Source organism: Aotus nancymaae, unplaced genomic scaffold (genome assembly GCF_030222135.1).
Source record: "Aotus nancymaae isolate 86718 unplaced genomic scaffold, 86718_ANA_hifiasm-v0.15.2.pri h1tg000040l, whole genome shotgun sequence".
Taxonomy (NCBI): Eukaryota; Metazoa; Chordata; class Mammalia; order Primates; family Aotidae; genus Aotus; species Aotus nancymaae.
The window spans coordinates 43,607,647-43,630,913 of NW_026988454.1; the positions used below are offsets into that span (position 1 = coordinate 43,607,647).

The 23,267-nt window shown below is 36.1% G+C and overlaps 1 protein-coding gene across 5 annotated transcripts in view; it reads right to left on the reverse strand.

Moving 5' to 3' along the window:
* The window catches only part of NKAIN2 (sodium/potassium transporting ATPase interacting 2), a 1,034,673-nt gene that overhangs the window by 1,009,394 nt on the left and 2,012 nt on the right, over positions 1-23,267 (reverse strand). The window contains exon 1 of one of the 5 annotated variants that reach the window (XR_010336619.1): positions 10,672-13,011. The exons of the other annotated variants lie outside the window; for them this stretch is intronic. The gene's annotated coding sequence lies outside the window, so the exon portion shown is untranslated. Of the gene's footprint in view, positions 1-10,671; positions 13,012-23,267 lie in introns of those variants that run through there. 5 annotated transcript variants of the gene reach the window in all.

Genomic DNA, 23,267 nt, shown 5'->3' on the forward strand with positions numbered 1-23,267 from the left:
AGCAGTTGCTTAACAATCCAGTCACCATATAACATTATTTTCAAGGGAAACCTTCCAGAATGCCAAACACTGTCTCATGAGCTGTTGGTAACTCAACTTCTATTTATTTGAGTATCACTTCACATATAAATTACTCAAACAAATACTCTTCAGTCAGAAACACAGTGTTGCTGGAGACCTTACAGCGCTTTTTGAAGTTAACCAGAAATTACAAAAATGTGCATTCATTTAACAAATGTTGACTAGACCAGATAATACAGAGGCAAATAAGACATGTGCTTGCCCTCAAGAAGCTTACTGCTTAGAGATAGAGAGAGAAAAATCATGATAGGCCTTAATACTATGTGAGTACAGAGGAAGGATGGAGGCCTCAGGGAAGTCTTCACAGAGGAAGTGGTATTTGAGCAGGATCACAGAGGTTAAACAGAAGTTTAACAGGCAGTGTATTAGAGAAGGCTATTCCAAAGAAAAGGAAAACCAAAGGCAAATGGGAAGTGAAATTTCATGACAAACATAAAGTAATACACATTGAATTGGTATGCTCATTCTACAAAGGTCTTTTAAAAGTCAGACAAAGGAATTTGCATGTGTGTGTATATATATATACGTGTGTGTGTGTGTGTGTATATATATATATACGTGTGCGTGTGTGTGTGTGTATATATATACATATAATGAAACTGCTATTCTGTGATGTTTTGAAATCCTAATTCTACTGTGTAATTTTTTTAAACAGAGCCAATGCAATTTGTTTTTCCTTTTCTCTTCCTTTATCCCTCCTACCTTTATCTCTAGATATAACTTATACCCTTTTGAAATTTGAAACAACTTGGAAAACATGTTTAAATATTTCTGAGTTTTACTATGTTAATCATAACACCATCTCATAAACAAGTGCTCAAATTCAAATGATAGCTGTGTTAAAATACACAGTTAATATTTTCACATACTCAGTATTTCTTTTACATCACATTTCTTGAAGATATTTGATATGCAAAGTAATAATACATATGTATCCAATTTACTGGCTAAATTGATACTTCTTACTGGCTGATGCTGAATTTAATAAAAACAAAATCTATCAAGTATTTGAATATTATTCTTTTTAATTTTTGATTTTGGTACATGTATAAGAAATAGTCCAGAAGCAGCATAAATTAAGCAAATAAATAAAAGCTGCAAAGTTATTCCAAAGTTGTTCTGGGGGCAAAATACAAAATAGCAGGGTTCCTGTAGATCAAGCTAACAGGACAGGAAATTCATCAGTTCAATTTGCCTCATCTCTTGCCAAGATCATTAATATGCTTCAACACCATACTTCTAACTACTTCCACTCAGAACAATGTTTTTGTCAATGACAGCAACAATGACAAAAAACAACTGATTAGAAAAATAGAAAAGGACTTGACTAGATATTTCGCCGTAAAAGATATATTAATGGCCAATAAGCACATGAAAAGATGTTCAACATCACTAATGATTAGGGAAATGGAAATGAGAACCACAATGAGACACCACTTCACACACTTTAGGATGACTATTATAAAAATAAAAAAATTAAAAACAGAAAATAAATGTCAGTCAGGATGTAGAGGAATCGAAACCCTTATGCACTGCTGGTGGAAATGTAAAATCCTGCAGCCACTATGGGAAACAGCATGGCAGTTCTTCAAAAAATTATGAATAGAACTACCATATGATCTAGCAATTCCAATTCTGAATATACATCCAAAAGAAATGAAAGCAGGAACTTGAACAGGCACTTGTACACCTACATTCATAGCAATATTACTTACAATTGTCAAAGGATAGAAGCAAACCAAGTATTCACTGATGGATGAATGGATAAACAAAATGGAATATTGTTCAGTCTTAAAAAGAAATGGAATTCTGAAGAAGGCTGCAACATGGATGAACCTTGAAGATATTACATTAAGTGAAATAAGTCTGGCTCAAAAGGATAGATAGTGTATGAGTCTACTTATATGAGATATTAATAATAGTAAAATTCAAAGAGACAGAAGCACAAGGGTAGTGCCAGGTACTAGGGGCACGGGAGAATGGTGAGTTACTGTTCAATGGGAAAAGAGTTTCAGTTTCAGAAAATAAAAAGTTCTAGAGATGGATGGTGGTGATGGTTGCACCATAATGTGAATGTACTTAATGACACTGAATTGTACACATAAAACTAGTTAAAATAGTAAATTTTGTTATGTACGTTTTACTACAATTTTAAAAAGCTGAATCTCCAGATCCTGTCTTAATAAAGTAAAACATAAAAAATAGAACTAAAAAACCCATGGCATTTTGGAAACTGTTCCATTAGTTATATATTTATATTTCAGATTTCTTTTGGCCATTCTGGAGGCAAAATCTGACAAATCTCTCCTTTCCCAGAGTCTATATCATGCACCTGTTAATTGTGGGGCTGATGGAGTGGCCCTGCTGGGACTTCTATCAGCAGTGTTCTCATTTTTTTCCAGGCAAAGACTAACATATAATGGGACTGCCCCACCAAATCTGTGCATTTCAGGGGATACTAAATGTTCTCCTACAGGACTAAAAGTAGTCATCTATTTTTAAGTGAAGAAATTAATGTAACACAAAATAGTATCTATTGGCAAACCACAGCAGTTCTTAATCACTTTTAATCTAAGTATTCCAGAAAAGTGCTTTGACTGATTTGAGTTACCATTTTAATGATACTTATTCCATCTCTTGAAATGAGATGGGCTATTGTTTGAAAACACATATCATGCTGAATGCTGCATAAGGGTTTTTATCACTGTTTTTAAAGCAAAGGAAATCTTTAAACACACACAGTGGGGGATTTTAATAGATGACAAAATGTGTGTGACATGTCCACCGTTACTGAATTGCACAGCTGAATCAGTCTCAGTGATTCTCAAAACGAAGCTCAGCTTGAAAATTTGCTTTGGGGTAGTTGAACACGCCCATTTCAAGCCATCCTGAATACTCGAATGATCCCTTTGATGGTATCTGAGAAAAAGCAATTATCCATTTTGAGCAATAAGAGAATGACATACAGTAGTTAGCAAATGTGGAGCTGGGTGAGATAGCATCCTTTCAGCATTAGTATATTATACTGGTTCATATCTTTGTGTTCCAAAAAGGTATCAACATGTTAGGATACTCTGAAAACAGATTTTTCAATAAACCATATGAATTAACTAGTATTAGCAACCTAAGCTAGAAACACCTTTTAAATACAAATGCTAATTCCCAGATAATGGAAGAATATTTCTTTAGGAACTGTTTTTTGTTTCGCCTTAATGACTGTGCCATGGTCTGAAAGTTTGTGTCCCCACAAAACTGATGTGTTGGAATCCTAACCCTAAGGTGACAGTACTAAGATCTGGGGGGGCGCTGTGTGAGGTGATTAGGTCATGATGGCAGGGCACTCATGAATGGGATTAGTGTCATTACAAAAAAAACTCAGGGGAGCTCGTTGGTCTCTTCCACCACATGAAAGCACAGCTAGAAGGTGCCCATTTATGAACTAGAAATCAGGCTTTTCCAGGACACCCAATGTGATTCTGAACTTCCCAGACTCTAGAACTGTGAGAAATAAATTTCTGTGGTTGATATGCCACCGTTTGTTCCAGCAGCCCAAATGGATTAAGACAGATTGGAAGACTTTCAAAAAGCATACCATGTACTTCCTTGCTTATTCTGACCTTTCTATCAGGTAGAAAAGCAAAAAGGCAGCCTGGTGTTCTTCCTCCAAACCAGCAGCCTTAGTCCTAAACCTAAAACCGTTCCCTTGCTGACTAGTTTATGGGATAGCATTTTTTTTTTTAATTTTACTTTAAGTTCTGGGATACATGTGCAGAACAAGTAGGTTTGCTACACAGGTATACATGTGCCATGGTGGTTTGCTGCACCTATCAACCTGTCATGGAGGTTTTAGGCCCCGCATACATTAGATATGTATCCTAATGCTCTTCGGCATAGTAATTTTTAAATTGTAAACTACTTTAAGTTTCTATAATAATGCCCTCAAAGGCAAGTCAGGTGCATAGGAGCTGATGATACCCTCCAAAAATGTCTTCAAACTGCTACTCGTTTTAATTATTTGCCAGACATGTTTTTGCACCTTTAGTTTTCACTAGGTAATGTAATTTTTATTGCCACCAGTGTAGCTCCCAGAAAGATCTTTCTTTACCTTGTCCTTTCAAATGGCTTGCTGCACTTTACAATACAGATAATCATGTTCATGTATAATAGTTTCAGTCTAGGAATAAGGCAGTTTCAGTGAAAGCCTGTGGGTGGTGATTATTGGTAGAGTGCGTAAGTGTTAGTGCATGGACTTTGTGAGATCCATCTGTCTGGAACCTCAGGGGCCTCTTCCACTTATTTTCAGGATCCTGACTATGTGTTGTATTTCTATATATAATAAGATTGTCAAAAAGATCAAAAGTGCTTCCGAAATGAAAAATAAGTATTTTCAGTTACGTGCAGATAAATTCTATTAGTTACAGACAGATTATCACAGGTCATGCAGTTAATGGCAAATCCAAAGCTAAACCCCAAGGATCTTACTTCCCAGTTCAGTATTTTTTAATTTCTTAAAGAATGTGCTATGTGTTTTCCATCTCTTCCTAACTACTTATTCCTTTCTAAGTCCTTCACATTGATTTTTCCAATGCTAATGAAACTACCCTATCAAAAACTCCCTGAATTTCAAATCCAAATGCTTTCCCAGTCCTCCTTCTCCTCCTTGAATTTCTCTTCAGTATTTTGCCCTTCTGGTTTGCTCCTTCCTCTTGTTGAATCTCTTGATAATACAGTACCTGGTCCTTCTCTAAGCTACTCAAATTACTTCTTTTCTCTTCAGTAATTCTTCTTGTCTTCAAATCCCCTGAGTGGCATTTCTGAATACACAGTCCCAGCCCTCTTCTTGCTTCCCACTTGTTGATAAGACCCAAGTCAGAGTTGATAAGCTTGACCTCTAAACAAATTCTGCAACTGCCTAGGGACATTTCCATCACCTTTGATACCACCACATCAAGTACAGAATAATTCACAACAAGCTCCTAGTCACTCTCACTTAACTGGTTTCCCTCTCTCAACTCAATTACCTCCCAACAATAATGCCACTTCCTTACCCCTCTCTCTCTGAGCACTGACCTAGCACCCTCTCAACCACTCTGTCAATCTATCCCCAACACATCTCAACAATGACTTCTCTAAAGATCCTCAGGTATCTGATTTGCACCCACTGTTTTTACTCTTACCACAATGTTGGAAGCCAGCACTAATTTCCAGTTCTTTATCCCCAAATTAGAGATATTGTTGTATCCAGGAGGTACTGTTATGTCAAAGGTGTTTTGTAAAGAAAATACAGGTTTTGATTTTATTAATGATGATATTTGCTGTAGCTATTATCCTAGCCTCTCATTAACTTAAAACCTTCTATTTCCTACTACAGCTTACTAGGTGGTTTCCTGACCCCAGCCTCTTCCATTTGAATTGGTCCTATATTTTCTACTTACTTTCCTTAAATGCTGCTTTGAACACAGCACTATATAATAAGGAAGTTATCCTGGCTGTATGTTACTTATCACATAAAATTTAAACTCTTTTGCTAGATTTCAAAACTCTTCATAATGACAAAAAAATAGCATTTACGGAGTGCTAAGTTCTAAGTGACCATTCTGAGCACTTTATATGCATTAACTACTCAAATTCTTCCAACCACTCTCTGAAGTAAATACTATTACAGATTAAGAAATTGAGGCATAGAGAAATAATTTCAAAGTGACAGGAATTTTGGAGACAGGATTTGAGAATCAGATTCCAGCAGCTAAGCTCTTATAAACACTATACTCTAAAAACCATAATCTTACCCAACTCTATCTTTTCACAACCCCCACTACACCTCCAGAAATACTTCAATCTAAATGGAAGATCATGTTTCCCACAAACCCAGTCTCATGTCTTCCTTCTAAACTCTAATTTAAACCATGTAAATGTTATCCATTGTTCAATACCCAACGAGACCAACCACATCAGTGAACCTCCCTAAGATAGTCTAAGCATTCTAATATTGCTAACCATATGGAAAGCTCCTTATAGTATCTTATTTCCTTGTATTCCACAATACCAGGCTCTGTAAATGTCCCACTGTGTGTATCCAATAAATATTTATTAACCAACTGGCTTATCAAGTCCAGAAATATATAATTCCAATAGCAAAACTTAAAGATGAAAAGGAAATAAAGAACTAGGCCTTCAGAAATGTCCAATATTAGGAAGTACAAAGAGAAGAGGACATAAACGAGGCATAAAAATTAGGTGTCTGAAACCTAGGAGTCATTTTTTTCACAGTCATCCTATTGCATAGAATTCTGGCATTTGTGTAAATCACTTACCTGGATATAGTACATTATCTCATTAAACGTGGCAACAGGGTACAAATTAATACTTCCTAAGCAATAGTTCTTTAGTTCTTAATTCCATATAAGGTTTAAAAGAGTTAAATTTATGTTAAGTGCTTATTTAACCTGAATCATATATTCTCATTCTAAAGGGAAAATCATCAATATAAAAATGGATGCTGAAAAGAAAAAATATTCAAATTCAAGTAATTCTGTGTGCATAATAACCAACTTCTGGTTTTTCTGATTTTCAGATAATCCACCGTCTTCCACTACTATCAGCTTTAAGAAAAATATTTAAAATCTTATTAGATTCTAAAATCACTTTATTCTTACCCATATATGCAAGGGTCGTGGAGACCTTAAAAACCAACAGTATTTTTGAACTTCATGGCTCCGTCATCCTCCTACAGCCCCCTCCTTGCCCCAGCCCTTGGACCGCGCTTCTGCCTCCACACACCCACAGTGGTTTCAAACTATAGGTCTCCCTCTCAGTATCAAGAAAAATAACTACGTTTTGTTACAGAACAGAATTCTTCCATTTGCAAAGACTGCTAATACTGAGTGCTGGGTTTATGAGGTAATGTTACAGGGTCTGTATCTAGATATACTCTGCAGCTGCACGGTTTTGTGATTTCCAACTCTCTGAATATAATGCAAGTCAAATGCCATATCAAAAAATGAATTTTAGAGCCAGCGTGATCAAATCAAGGGACAATGATTCCCTTTGCACTATCCATTTGAGCAGCATCTTACATCAACATTAGTACTATCAGCACCTGGCCTGACACCAGCTGCTCTCATTCTCCAAACTAAAAATAAGATGCCTGATCTAAAATAGTGAGAGACAATATGAAGGGGCCATTTTCATTAAAGGGTTATTTCAGTTTCTCAACAACAAGAAAAATGAATGATAAATATATGTAAATATCCAGTGGCTACATAAAGGTCTCACTTCTACTGAATTCCCCCTTCAGTTCAGCGTTTTTAATACTCTTCCAAACTGTCAATTTGTATAATGATCTAGTGACATGTGATTGGCTGGCATGTAATATTACTCATTAAAACACAATAGCAACAGCTCAAATGAATCCTGGTCAATGTTCTTGGTGTAAACCATCAGCTGCTTTGTTTCTGAGGCCAAATCATTGTAAAATGGCTAAAGTGTTTCCCCCCAGCTCATGGTTTGTATTATATTCATTCTAATTGCTTCTTGAGTGAGGTCTGAAACTGCAGTTTTAACTTGACATGTCTTATTTGTAAGTCTCTTATAGAATGGATAAAAGAAATATTTTAATTCTCAAATTTTAAACTAGGTAACATTTTCCTATAGGCTTTAAACAAAATCAAAATCGTTGAGGGGTAAAGCTAAATAGCAAATGTTGGCAACAATATGCCAATTAACTTCAAGCAAGTATCAAGTTTTAAGAAATTCAATTCAGTTACAAAACAAGTAAATATACTTCTGGTCAACCTGTGATCTCCACTCATGATCTACAGAATGGCTGGCATGGAGGGATTCTGGTTTGGCACAACCACCTAGGTCCCGGCTTGACTTACTCATCTGTGAAGCATCTGGATAGTCAGCATGGAAAGGCAGAGGGAGCATACTGGCCCCACTACACTCTCTTCTGCTGCTGCCACATAAAAGGGAAGTGCTTCTACACGTGTCTAGAGACTGATCAAGACCACTTATAATACAGGCATCTTATTTTAAAATCTCCAGCAAAAATTAAAAGTTATCTTCTGTCCTTTTTGTTTCATCATGAAGAAATAATCTCTTATTTTCTTCTCTGTCCCAATACTGCATTTTCTAGTGTCTATATATAAACACTAAAAGTTCATTTAGCTACTTAAAGCAGGAAAATGAGACACTCTGCGTAACTAGTGAATTGCCATATATACACTAATCAATGTATCCTTTGCATTGGCCACACCCTTTTTGTCCTTCTTTTAACACTTTCTTCTTAGTCCAGTGAGGGGCACGTAACAGATGTAGACTGGAGTGTTTTTTAAAAATTTTATTGTGCATACCAGTGTTCTATCATGGTATTATTATAAGGATGCTGATGACAGCTAAATTCAAGGCTACTAAGGACTTAAATGTGACATCTCAGTTCCAGGACCTTATCTTGAGAAAATACGGAGTATTTTATCTACCTTTTTCCAAGTGTCAGGTAATCATGTAAAATATATCAACATTATCAAACTTCTCTTTTTCATTCTCCTATTTTAAGAAATTACTATCGGAGCTGAAAAAATCAAGCATAACTTCTGAAGCAATGAGCAAACTCTTTCTCATAAATCTGTAGTGTTGGTCATGCTTTCCAGCTTTCCATTTTAGTCCAAGAGTTAATTTGGGGACTGGCACAGATTTCTACTTTTAAAAGCTACTCACTGGTGTCCCTTTAACATCTCTTTACTGGAAGTGCATCCTAAATAATTACCCTGCTGGTATGGGGCATCTCCAAGGGCATGTACAGAACCAGCTTTCCACTGCGTTGCTTTAATTGGGTGCTGTTCTTCTTCCTTCCACTTTTCTTTAAATTAGCAAGTAAGATTCAGAATCCTCCAGACTCAGTTCAGATCGTATTTTCTAATTAGATGATTGGAAAACTTTAATTAATAAGATGACCCCAGCATAAAAATCAGGTCATATTGTTAAGCACTTATAACTTACAAATTTTAGCAAGCACTGACTTTTGCAAGTCAGCCAACTTTGTTAGTTCTCAACAATCCTTTAATTAGGCTAGACAGAAAGTAGTATGCACTAATGTGTGTCCTGGCTAAATTCCAGCGGGGATAATTGCAATCTGGCCTGCCTAAACTTCCATTGGTTTCAGCTGAATACAGTAGTCTTTCTCCATTCTCTGTCTCTATTTTATTCTGTGTTGATGCTATTCATGGGGCATACAGATTGAAGACTCCTGCTTTTCACCCTGAGCATTGCAAATTATCTGTTAACAAGACCTGCCGAAAATCTACCATATCCAGAAGAACAATATACTAAGAAATAAAGAGTGTATTCTAAGTTAACCCACTTGGCTCTTCTCACATATAGCCAGAACACTTGACGAAGTTAACACATATGAACAGTATCATTTTCATTCCCCCTTTGTTCCCATCCTACACCCACTGCACACACACACACACACACACGCATACACACACCTTTCCACTAACCTGGACTTTCAGTGGACCCAAGTACATTTCTGGAGGACTGCAAATAAGATAAGCTTCATTTACATCTAGTTCTAAGTTTATAACGTCTTGTTTGTTTTGTCTCTCTTGCTGCTATTGAGTCTGGTTCTTTCTTAGAGAAAAACGCATGTGGTGATATATGAATTTCCTCTACACAAAAATGAAGCCGGAAATGCCTCATTCTTCCAGAGAAAGGCAATTTAAAATGCAAGATTTAATCATAAAACCATCAAGTTAAAAGGACCTTCAAGAAGTCTTATAATTTACTCCGCTTTCTCGAGGCATGCAAATTAGGGTCCACCAAAAAACTGTTACTGAAAGAAATCAAGTTGGATCAAGAAAAATTATACCGCAGAGAGAATAATTTCAAAGATAAATTTCTGCTGTTTTACTACGCTTCTTTGGCAATAACTGGGCCTTCTGGTGAATTAGGATATCAAATATTAAAATTCTTGCCAAACATTCTTGGGTTTGGGGATCACCTAAAAAATATTAATAGCTTAAGATTATTCCACATAGAAGTTACTACGTATGATTTATGAGTGTGTTTTCATAACAAGTTTTAAAATTTGTTAGAGTCTAAAAAATAAATGTTAAATTCACAATCATATTATTCTTAACTCTTATCCAAATATTTTATTGAATTAAAAACTCTTAATTTGACCTAAAACTTCTTCTTTCAGGAAAACGTGTTTGCCCTTCATGTCAACAATAATTATATGTCTGAAAATTAATATTCACTCCTATCTTAAATCTTTTAAGACATTTCATGAAGAAATATATACTATATGCATATTTTAGCAGAATATTGTATCTGGGAGAAGACAAATTAAAAGTGTCAAATATTCATCAGCAGTTTTTACTGGCACTAAAAGAAAGGTGACATTCACTGAGTCTTCGATGAAATCCACCTGGCTCAAACTAAACTGAGTAAAACAGCCAAGAATGCTGAAGGCTTGGTTGAGTACATAATTGACCATAAAAAGTAGCTTTCAAATAAATCTAGATTCAACATTGCCTCTCCAGTCAATACTCCCACCCCTCTTTCCTAATGTATGTCTCAACCTACCTTCCAATCGTTTTTTACTTTCATCCTGTTTTTTTCCTGATGCTTTTACAGCCACTGTTCACCTGCCTGTTCTCCTCGTTTACTCCTGGCTTGGAAATACACCAAAATAATTTAAGGAGTTTTCAAAATGGCTAGATGGCTGGGTTGCCTCCCTGAAGATTTCGTTTCCATAGGTTGAAGGGATGGAGGAAGGGGTGGTGGTGTTGACATCTTTGAAAATTCCAGATGATTCTGACACAGGGCCTTGGGGTACAGGGAATGACTCTCACGGGTCCGCAACCATCAAGGTAGAGTCTGGTCTTTCCCTTCACAATCTCCTCGGCTGCCCGCTGGACAATTCAAACTCTAAGATGAAGAAAATGTCCTGTTATTTCTAAGTGCCCTGTCCAGCTCCTTGCTTTAGCTCAGAGGATCTCGACAAAGGGTCTATTTTGCAATTTGACAAAGTCTAGAGATACTTTGATTGTCACAACAGGGTGTATGCTACTTCAACTAGTGTATAAAAGGCCAGGGATGTTGCTAAATATCCTATAATACACAGTACAGCCCCTCACAACAAATAATTATCCAGTCCAAAATGGCAATATTGTGAACACTGAGAAAAATGCTTCGCCTAAAGCCCACCTTACTCTTTCCATAATAACTCCATTCACATACTCATTAAACAAACATTTCTATTCCTCCAAAATCATCCTTCCACTACCCAGTTGTCTCCAGACTTCCCCAACCATCATTCTGTTCCAGCTCCTTTCATTTGCTTACACCAAACTCTCCACAAACTCTCACTGGTATATACAATCCCCAGAACAATCTTTTTCTCTCCTCACTGTGTTCCTCTTCAGTCCCTTATTGACAAGCATCTTTAATAAAACCAAAATGTACAATGATGATTCTTTTAACAGCTGAGCTTCATTGCCTCCTATCCTTATCAATAACTAAAGCTTCTACCAATTAGGTGGCCAATCAAGGGCCTTTGCATCATCCAGGAAGTGTTCCTCTCTAAGATCTGGACTTCTATTCTTGTCTCTTACCACCACCACCTTACCTCCCACCTCTTCTATTGTCTCACTTCTGCTGTACCCACCTCCTTATGCTCAAATGTTTGCATGGCATTTCAATCATCTAACTACTACCCCTTCCCATTCTGACAGCATGGTTTTCCACCCACACCTACCTGTGCTCAGACACTTTATTCTCACTGTCATCTTAGAGCTCTCACTAACTCAGAAACTTCCATATTCTGCCTTTTCATCCTAATTCTTAGAAAGCTGGGTACTGATGGAGAAACAACTGTTTCTCTTACAAATGCTGGCCACCTAATTTCACCAGGGACTTTGAAGCAGTTTAGCAGTCTTTTAATGTATTACTATTTGCCCTCACATTCCCCATAGAGCTTGCCCCAAACCTCAAGCCCTCACTCTCACATTGTGTTGTTTCTTATTCTACTTGTAAGGCACTGGGGCATGCACCTTGATAATTAACATCTACAGAGACCCATATCCTATTCTGTAAGGTCCCAAACTCCTTCCAAGGAGCTCAAGTCCATCCATGAACCAGACTCCTACCTCTTCCATTCCCTAAGTCACTTCACAATTCTCCCCTACTTGCCACTCAACTGGACCCTTCATTGTCCCACACATATTCTCTTTCATTCTTACCTCTCTATTACCATCATTTCTTCCACCTGGGATGTTCTTTTCTCCAATCTCTAGCTATAGAAATCCTCCCTATCTTACAGTAGGCCTTCATATAGTGTTTGGTCAACCAAAGAGGAGACAACTAATTCTTCCCATAAGTTTCCTTTGTATTTTATTCTTACTTGTCTTAAGTTCTTATCATGCTGCCCTATATTAAGGGTATAACTACATGCAACATTTAATCTCCTCGACAGAGGTCAGTTTGGTTCTACTCCCCAACTCTACTCCTGGCTTCTCAAATTTTGCATTATACACACACACACACTTGTATGCTATCTTTACAATATATAATTGCATATATCAAATATGTACATCATCTCTTAAATGTTTCCTGAGCTCAAAGTAACTGAATTAAAATTGTTGATAAGCAGAAGCTCTTCATGAAATCGCAGACAGAAAAAAATTTAAGAATTTATACTAGGGGTTTTCACCTATGTTTCGTAGACTGAGTTCACAAGTTTTTGAAGCCCGTTTTTCTGGTAAGAGAGTTAGTAGCTTTTACTAGATTCACAAAATTCCATGCCAAACAAAAAAAAACTTCAAAACTGCTTCTCTAGAGATATGAAAAATGAAGACAGAATTAACTTCATTATCTTCTGATTTAACACAATCCTTAGAAGTAATGTTACATCAAATGCATTAAAATCTAGATAATATGAATTAAACTTATATGAATTAACATTATTTTAAAATAGGGCAAAATGACCCAGACATCCACATTCATGTCTCACCAAAACTGATCTTATTTACAGTTAATATAAATGTGATTTTATAGCACACAATGAATGAAAGACAGTAAAACATTTTTAGCTACTAGCATATTAAGTCTGTAGTATGGCTTAATAAATAAATAAATGATAAAGAACCAGGTGCAATTTAAACTAATCTTGAATTAGTAAAACTACTAGATACTAGATTTACGATACAAACATGGCTTGACATTCTTTTCAGTTACATCATATCCTAATTGTCAAAGGGGTAGAAACATACACTTAATTTATTCAGCACATGTTCATTATGCTATTCATGTGTGGACATTTCATAAATTTTACTTGATGAAGCTGATTTAGTAATTACTTAATTTCCTCCTACTATTCATTCATTACTTCATTCACTTTTAAATGATCGTGACTGCAACACAACACTGCAGGCTAAGAACCAATTCCATGCAAATGTTTTCCAGGGTCTTCATCTCCCAACATCCAGGACAGGGCCTGCACATCTGGCTCTTCATCCACTGCATGTAACATTTTTATTCACATCATGAAAGATTAAATTAAAAGATGGACCTACCAGTGGGAAATACGCAATGACCCTGGCTTGTGTGTAGTTTGCATCAAATCACTATACAACTGGGAATAATTCATCCCAGTGGGCATAGTGATTCCAACCTCATCCTCTTGTTAGTCTACAAGTAGAGATAAGGTACTATATAAGAGATGGTATATGAAGGTTTTCCCTGATTGCTTTGAAGTGCTGGGATAAGAGTAGGGTTCATAGATGTGTTTACCCCTAGTTACTGGGAGCTTCAAAAAAAATTCATCAGGGTTTATTTCTCTCAATGTAAGGCGAAAAATATGACATGAGTTTATGGTGCTTAACAGATTCTGAGTAAAAGTAGGTACAGTAGCAGAGTAATCATTAACACCTCTTTCTTATGAAAAGAAAGTGAAAACCACAGGTCTCCCTTAAGGATTTTACTAAAAGAGGAATATAATTAAATGTCACCAAATATTGTTGTTGCAAGATTTATATTTACTAAATGTAAATTGAAATTAAGCTATTTGGCTGATTTTTAAGGCAGCTTTTCTAAATAGAAATAAATCTATTCCAGGACAGTCTATAAGATGGTAAACTGGGAATGCATTGCCCTACATCTCTAAGAGTCTATGAAACTTCCCAGAAATATTTTTTGATAAGACCAGAAATATACGTTCTTAGGAAAATTCATCTATGAATTCATTCATTAATTCAATTTATTGTGGATTCCAATTCACAATGAATTTTAAAATATTGTTTTAAGTAGAATATTACATAATTGCTTTTGAACTGTCAGACATTCAGGTGTTCCACCCATCCCTTGTAGAGAAAAGAAGGAAGCCTTCAGTTCCAGGCCAATAGAAAAGTCAAACTCAAAAATGCTACCGAACAGCTGTAATTTAACTACTATCTTTTGGGTGAATAAAATGGAACCACAATTTATGAAACATGGTCAAAAATGAAACTCCATTAATTTCTGTTGATAATGGTAAGAAACACATAATCCTATACATTGCTCCAGTATTTCAGAAAATCTCAGGCTATAAGTTCACCAATCACTAAAGTTGTGAGCAAGTTTTATCTAAAAAGAATAAACAAACAAACACAAGGCCCCAGCTCTTTATACACCACCTATGTATCATCAAATCTACATTTTGAGATGGAGTCTCACTTGTTGCCCAGGCTGGAGTGAGTGGTTGATCTTGCCTCACTGCAACCTCTGCCTCCCAGGTTTAAGTGATTCTCATGCTTCAGTCTAATGAGTAGCTGGGACTACAGGGATGCACCACCATGCTTGGCTAATTTTCAGATTTTTAGTAGAGGGACGTTTTGCCATGTTTGCCAGGCCGATCTTCAACTCCTGACCTCAGATCATCTGCCAGCCTTGGCCTCCCAAGTGCTGGGATTACAGTCATGAGCCACCACACCTGGCCAAATCTACAATGGCTTCTAAAGCCTTCAAATGTATAATTCTTTCACAGCTTCCAATAACTAGGGGCAAACACATCCATGAACCCTAATCTTATCCCAGCACTTCAAAGCAATCAGGTAAAATCTTCATATGCCATGTCTCATACGGTACCTTACCTCTATTTATAGACTAACAAGAGGGTGAGGTCAAAATCACTAAGCCCGCTGGGATGAATTATGATTCCCAGGAGCAAGGTGTCTTCCACCACTGCAGGTACCATAAAAGAGATGCTCAACCCCAAGACAGTCAGCACAGCCCTTTTTCAGGGGCCAAGACCACAGAAGGCAGCACTCCACCCTGGTATAATTTTCTCTTCTCATTGTGGTTTGCAGAGGTTCTTCGATTTGTTTCCAACTGGTGTCGGAGACTATGATACAAATAATAATCTGGGCGAACCACCTTGTATATCTCTTATGGCTAGAAGCCTGTGTAGGTTAGGATACTATAAATTCCCTACCACCGAACAGTTCACATGTCACATAGACCCTTCCATCATTTGATACACAGCTGTCAGTTAAAGGATTTGAAATATCTCCTCATTCTGTTGAGTAATTAGCATAATACAGATGCACACAAAGACTTCTGTTAAGAGTAGGGTGTACCAATTTGATTCCTCCATTTCAAACTAAGACTCATTTGTTTCCAAAGAATGCAACATTGTTGGGGGTTTTAAATGTGTTACTGTTTTAGAGTGTAATGCATTGATTAAAAAACAAAAGTCAGTATGAGGACTCTTCGCCACTCCCCCTCCTAAGGCAAATATGTAGGCTGAGATGTTGGAAAAGCTAGCCTGGTTACAGATGTGGGATACAGACGTTGCTCCTAATCTACTGCCTTAAAATGAAAATGCTTCTGCAAATGCCCTCTCCAAGGTGTTCTGGAGTTCCAAGTATCAGAAGTTCCAAAACTACTGCAACATGTCAACCTCTTTGCAACATCGTTTTGATTTTAGTGTTTAAAACATAATTTCAAGAAACTCAAGTAAACACATAGAATATAAAACAGCCAAGCATCTGAAAACAAGTTTCCCTTCATTTGTTTTAATAATTTGATAATATTTTATATCCTTAAACATCTTTATACACTATTTGTTAGATATCTGTTTATCAGTTGAGTTTCTATACTGAATTTTTAACCTTTAAATACTGTTCAGGCAATCACCAAATATTAACTTGTAGATTGCATCATTAGCCTAGAGTAATATTTCATTGAAAAGTATTGCTGAAAATACTAGTTCCATGGAAGATTAATAGGGGATATCAGAAAAAGACATTTATTGGTTCACTGCAAGCACTCTGTAAATATTTGCTGAGTGAAATGGAATTAAACAGGGGTTTAGTGCAGGACTTCCTGCAGCTGCTAAAATGCTAATATGCACTGTGACCCTTGAGGGTGGGGGCGGTGGGGGGGATAAAGTTCTTGGTCAGTCCAATGACTTGCTGAACTGGTATCCACAGAACATAGTTTTAGAAATACCGGCCTGAAGGACAATATTGACTTGTTTGTAAAATCCAAGTTTCATTCCTAATGAATACTTAAAGTAGGTATATCAGACACATAGCATATTATCTAGTTCAAACTACTTGTACCCAGTGTTTTAATACTTATTTATATACCCTCACAAATTTATGGGTGGGTAAAGAAATAAAACAATTCTACGAAAAAAAAACTAGTTCTAAGTAGAGCCACTGGTCATGGTCATAAACTTCCCTAAAACTACTCCTGGGCTTACTAGATGAACTGTTCTGAAAGACTAAACCATTAAAATCACCAAGATATTGACTTTAAGCACATTCTCTCCCCTAGATACTCCTATTCTATAGGGTAAATCGGTCAGGAATTATTTGCCCTATTTTTCAAATGAGGAAATAGCACCCAGAAATATAAATGCCTCAGTCAAAGTCATAGTAATTTAGTCACCCAATATAGGAGCACTAGACTCCTGTGAGAGAGAGATTCTAACAGCCCAGTGCTTTTAGAACATCTCTCTCTCTCTCTCTCTCTCTCTCTCTCTCTCTCTCTCTCTCTCTCCACCCCCCACCCCCCCACCCCCGCCATGGCTGTGCCTAGCCTAGTGAGTGCCTAGACTAGTAAACAGAGTCAGATGAAGGATCCAATTCCGTTCTAGCATTACCAGGCATGAGGGTGCTTGCTTTCAGATTCTTCTATATCTTGAGTCATTGCGAAGATAGAAATCCTCTGAAAAGACATTGCATTTCTCCTATTTAAACTTCTGAATAGAACTAAACTAGAAGTCAGAAATAAGTCCTGAAGAAATGTTTTCTTTCACATCAGTAACAGGCCATACGAAGAACTGAGTTAATTATCTATTTGGATTGAAGAATTTCAAAAATAAGTTCACGATCTCTTGCAACACCATTAGGTGAAGACACATATTCTAGGCTAGTAGTTCTCAAAATTTGGTGCCTGATAATCAACATCAGTATCATCTGGGAATTCCTCAGAAATACAAATTCTCAGCCAGGCACAGCAGCACACGCCTGCAATCCTAGCACTTTGGGAGGCCAAGGTGGGCAGATCACCTGAGGTGAGGAGTTCAAGGCCAGTCTGGCCAACATGGTGAAACTCCCCGTCTCTACTAAAAATACAAAAATTAGCCAGGCATGGTGGTGCACGCCTGCAGTCCCAGCTACTCAGGAGGCTGAGGCAGGAGAATAGCTTGAATCCGGGAGGCACAGGTTGCAGTGAATTGAAATCCAGGCTGGGTGACAGAGTGAGACCCCATCTCAAAAAAAAGAAAGAAAGAATTACAAATTCTCTCTGGTCCTAGCCCTGACTTGCTAGAGTCAGAAACTCTAGGGAAGAGCCCAAAAATCTATGTTTAAAAATCCTGCAGGCGATTCTGATGCATACTCAGGTTCAAGATGTGTTCTAGGATATTCCATACATATTTTAAATAACATATTTTCTCTATTTCTTCCCAAGTACAATAATTATAGCAAATATTATTGGTCAATGGTGGTCTGGATGAATTTAGGATTTGGAGAACGTAACAGACAAACAAGCAAACAAACAAAAAACAGGCAAATAGCATTACTGTGTACTGGCCATTCATTCAGGACTAGTTTTATAAAGAGGTGGATTTAAAAAAAATGGATACATATTTTCTTCCGTATAATCCATTTTAAACATACATATCAAATTTCCAAGACCCTGTTGCATGGTTATCTGTCAAAAGTTGTCCCAAATGCATGGGAACAGCAATGGATACTTGCTCTGCAGAGTGAACTTCCCCTTCTGCCCTTTTATTCTCTAGTCCACACACCAGCTGCTCATAGTTACCAAAACCCAAGATTAAGATTACTAAGTCTGTCAGGTTTGGACAGTAGCCTGACATCAATAAACCCCACCTCTCTAAACCTAGGTGTTGACTAATGGGTCCCTAAAGAATTAGTAGGTAGGTAGTTACTTTCTTTAGTAAAACAAACATGAGAGACTGCTATAGTTTTATTTTACATAGAAGGGATACAGAGTGGCTCAAGTTCAGAGTCAAGCTGAGATTCAGACAAACCTGGCTTTGAATCCAAGCTTCTCTGCTTACTAAGCGGGTGACTTAAGAGCACGACTTAACTTTTCAAGGCCTCCATCACCTCCCTGGTAAAATGAGGATATTAACATCTATTACCTACTTCATAGGATTGCTGAAGACGATTGAGTGAGGGAAAAAAACCCATATATTTAGCCAAGAACAATCTTCCAATAAATAATAATAGTTTTCATTATCATTAATTTTGTAAAACTAGATTTTAAAAGCATAACAAATTATTTAAAATGCATCAAATAAAAAAATAATTTATTTCAAAATGCACAAAAAAATCAGTTTATTTGTAACATTTCAAGAGGTTTTTACAGGGATCAAGTTAGCATGTGATCCATAAGTAGCTGGAAGGGTAAAAATTATAAGTTGTTGAAGTCACCTTATTCTTATTCCATGTTGGAAAAACAAAAAGAGACTAAATCTTGCATAAGATTAAATCTTAGAATATTCCTGTAAGCTAGACCCAGGGCCTATTTTATAATTTAAGCAAAGAAAAAGAGAAATACTTATTTCAGGAAGATGAAGATAGTAATTTATTTACATATTGAGTATTTTATATCTAAACACAACTGAAATACTTTTAACAAAAGAAAAAGCATAACAAATTTATTACATGAACATGTGTGCACAGGAGTCATACAAAATATAAAATATGAACTCTTGAAATACTAAAAGAATAGAAAACCAAGTTATAAATTTCATTTCTACCATAATCTGGAGAAAGAAAATGATATAATTGTATCTTGTTCCTTCATAATTTTTAAATATGCTTTAATTTCTTGGGGGTGGTAAGAACAAATGCTTCATATACTTTTATGTCCATCCTATAGAAATTAGGAGTAAATAGATTACTTAGTCTATCCTTGTTATGAAAAAAAGTAGCCCTACATACAGTGTATCTTGATGGCTTAAGTATTTTATTACATTGAAAATAAACAACAATCAAGTTTTCATGAGGGAAAATAACAAAAATCAGAAGAGTTCAGTATATCAGCAAAAAACAAAACAAAACAGGAAATGTATTTTTCCTATGTATATGTTTCATTTCTGATATTTGTGTGGTATTAGAAATAGGGTAATTTCCATTAATAGTAATATTAGTTTCAAAACTGCTGATGAAAAAAGTGATACTGCACTCTTTGAAATTCTACCAAGTAACATCACTGAAACGCAACCTTTGGAATTTTAGGCATTATTAGTATATACATATATTTAATGCAATTGGTAACGTAATTTTTGTATTTTTATTTCCAGGATTGATATAGAAATGTTAAAATATGTTTCTGTCTTTCAGATTTTATTTATCTCAAGCACACACATATTAAAAATAAAAACCAAAAAGTAAAGATTTCCTATTTTAAGAAATCCTTGACTTCCATTCTGAAGCCAAGTAGCGAATCTGACCTCAAAGTAAAGCAGCATCAGAGGGAAAAAGAGGTAGTAAAGCACATTTGCATTTCTGGGTCATTACCCACATAAGGGCCCCATGCCAGAGTTGACTCTGGCATTCTGCAAAAAAATGCTGCCCATCCAAGCCTTTATTTGAGAAAGCAGAAGAACAGCTCCACACAGGTTGACTTTTTGAAACTTTAGGTGTATTCAAGAAAAGAAGTCGCTACCTGCTTTGTGAATGAAGAAACAGAGTTGGACACTGGAAGAAATTTCTAGGTATCTCATGGTATACATAAGACAGAGCAGAGTAGTTCTGAATTACAGTGAAAGAATAAAAACAAAAACATGTCCAACAACATTCAGGATGCATAAACAGAAAACATTTAAAAAGAAGAAAGTCAGCCGGGCGCAGTGGCTCACGCCTGTAATCCCAGCACTCTGGGAGGCCAAGGCAGATGGATCATGAGGTCAGGAGTTCGAGACCAGCCTGACCAATATGGTGAAACCCTGTCTCTACTAAAAATAGAAAAAAAATAGCTGGGTGTGGTGACACATGCTGTAATCCCAGCTACTCAGGAAGTTGAAGCAGGAGAATTGCCTGAACCTGGGAGGCGGAGGTTGCAGTGAGCCAAGATGGTGCCACTACACTCCAGCCTGGGTGACAGGGTGAGACTTGGTCTCAAAAAAAAAAAAAAAAAGGTATCATTTACAACTTAGCAAACTCAGCATATTTTTACATGATAAGTTTGTAAAGTATTGTATGGGGATTTTTAGTTTTCTTCATAAGTTTGGTTAACAACTTCAAGATTTTATCATCGATGGCATCTGAATCCTAAAAAGTTAAAATTCTCTGAACCAGGAAGGTTTGTGGCAGATAAAGTTTTAAACTTCTGAAGAAGTGTCAAACTTGTCAAAAGTATCCTTGGAATATCATTAAGATTCTACCTGCACTTTTCAAGCTACTTCATGGCAATGCTTTATGTTCTAAAAAGTAATAAAATAGCACATGATTATGAACACAGCATAAAATCACGATCACTGAAGTATTCCATAATTATAATAAAATTGTTTTTAATTTAGTCTACACTCATGACATTTTAAGGAAAAAAATGTATACCTTTGAAAATGGTTAGCAATCCTGCCATAGAAAGCAACTGATCATTCTTAATCAAGTTTCAAACATAATCCTTCACACAGCTGCACACACAATGTGTACTAACCTAATTGTTAGTTGCACCTGCTCCAAGTTAGCAATATTTCATACAGCTCATGGCAATAATGGCATTTTCAAGTGTTAATCTGTGGAGTATAAATCTAAACTTTCTTTCAATAGTTTACGACATGTTTTGTGCCACCCAGGGGTCTAACATACAAAATAGGTGATTTTGAGTTTCCTTGCTTGAAAACAAATCTGTCTTTTCAGTCTAAATTAAGTTATATTCTTCCATATTTTAACAATAATTTTTCACACTGAGAGATATCAGAATAATTTTTTCAACATTTATATAAAGTACTCTGATTCAATCAAACATTGGGGGAAAAATGTGAAAACATTTACAACCTGTTGAAGGTTAGTAAATAAGAAGTTAAATACTTCTTGTCTTATACCACTACAGCCAAAACTGCAAATTCAGTGATGATTTTTGTTACTATCTGAAATCTTCAGTTTCTGAGTATTAAGGACAGCAATGATAAAAAGAAAATTACCTTCTTGAGATTATGAGCTTAAGCTCTGGATTCTGCACATGGAATAAATCTGTTTCCAGAGATCATACTCCTTTACGTAGGAATCACCCTAACATCTGAAGTTGGCATGACCATACAACTCAAAGATTTTAATTTATGATATATACAAAAGCAGTTTTTCACAAAATGGAAGTTTTGTATCGAATCTCTATGGTATGGAGTTCTAGTTTCTTGTTTTATAAACACATTTCCTGATTTCTGAAAAAAGTACACGTTTCTCTATACTTGTAGCCTGCCAAGCATTAAATTAAACGTATATTTAACTAATTTAAAGCACAGATATAGAGTTCTGACCAGCAAATTTCTCTGGAGCATTTGTCTGTCCCTCAATTGTTAAATGGTCAAAACACCATGTCTGCTCTGGTAATAACCTAGTAAATGAGGTCACCATATCACACAATACCAAAAGCCACCTCATTCTCTCCTAAGATTAGTTGCAAATTGGTACAGATGTAAACATTCCCTTAAGTTTGTTCAAAACATAAATACTCTGCATAGAGGACTGGAGATTAATGTTTCCAGAACCTTAATAAAGTCACATAATAAAGAAACTGAATGAAGTTTCTAACTTAGACGCTCTTTGGCCTCAATTGATTTAAATAAATCTAAGATTTTCCTGTACAGTTACCAAAAAAAGATGTCCAAATGTTACAAGAACACACACTAAACACTTTAGAAGTAAACAAAACTGGGTAAACTTTTATTTTAGTCGATAGAACATGAGTCATAACTTAAGTCTAGAAACCTGGTTTATTTGTAAAACAATCTACTCATAATGGCACAAAGACATAAAAAGTTTTTAAAAATCTATTGAGAGCAAACGGAAAACATACACAATCGCCTATATTTTAGTGTAGGGCTTTTCAACCATTAATTTGCAAAAGAATTTATTTAAAATCAAATACTGTATTTCCAAAAAGCAACAATTAACCAGGAATCTCTGAGGTCCTTTGAGGTGTGATCATTTCACCCTATTAAAACAATTGGATTTTCTTTGGCCTTTGTTTTTTGTTCTGCATCTGCATTAACATGGCTGCTAATTATATTAGCCTGGTGGCACATAAAGTCTGAATGGGAAAAATCACATGATTCTCATAGAACATAAAACTCCTTAGGATTCCAATGTACACTTGCTTAGATTGTGCTCTTCTGTATTACAGCTGTCTATTCTGTTACAGAACTTAACTATGATTTAGAATTTCTGTTTCGTAAGTGATGGTGCAACTCTCCAAGACACCATTGTATGTATGGATGCATGCATGTACTCAACAGCATGTGTCCATACTGTGAGCACACAAAAACACAAAGGAAGCTTTAGGCTTATCATTCTACTTTGAATATTTAGCTACCCTATTGGTATATTTATATTTTTCTGAAATTAAGTTCTTGAGGAGTTTGTATTCATCACACAAAATGTCACACAGATCTAGTGCACACATTTGCCATACGAAAGCCCTATTATATTAAATGA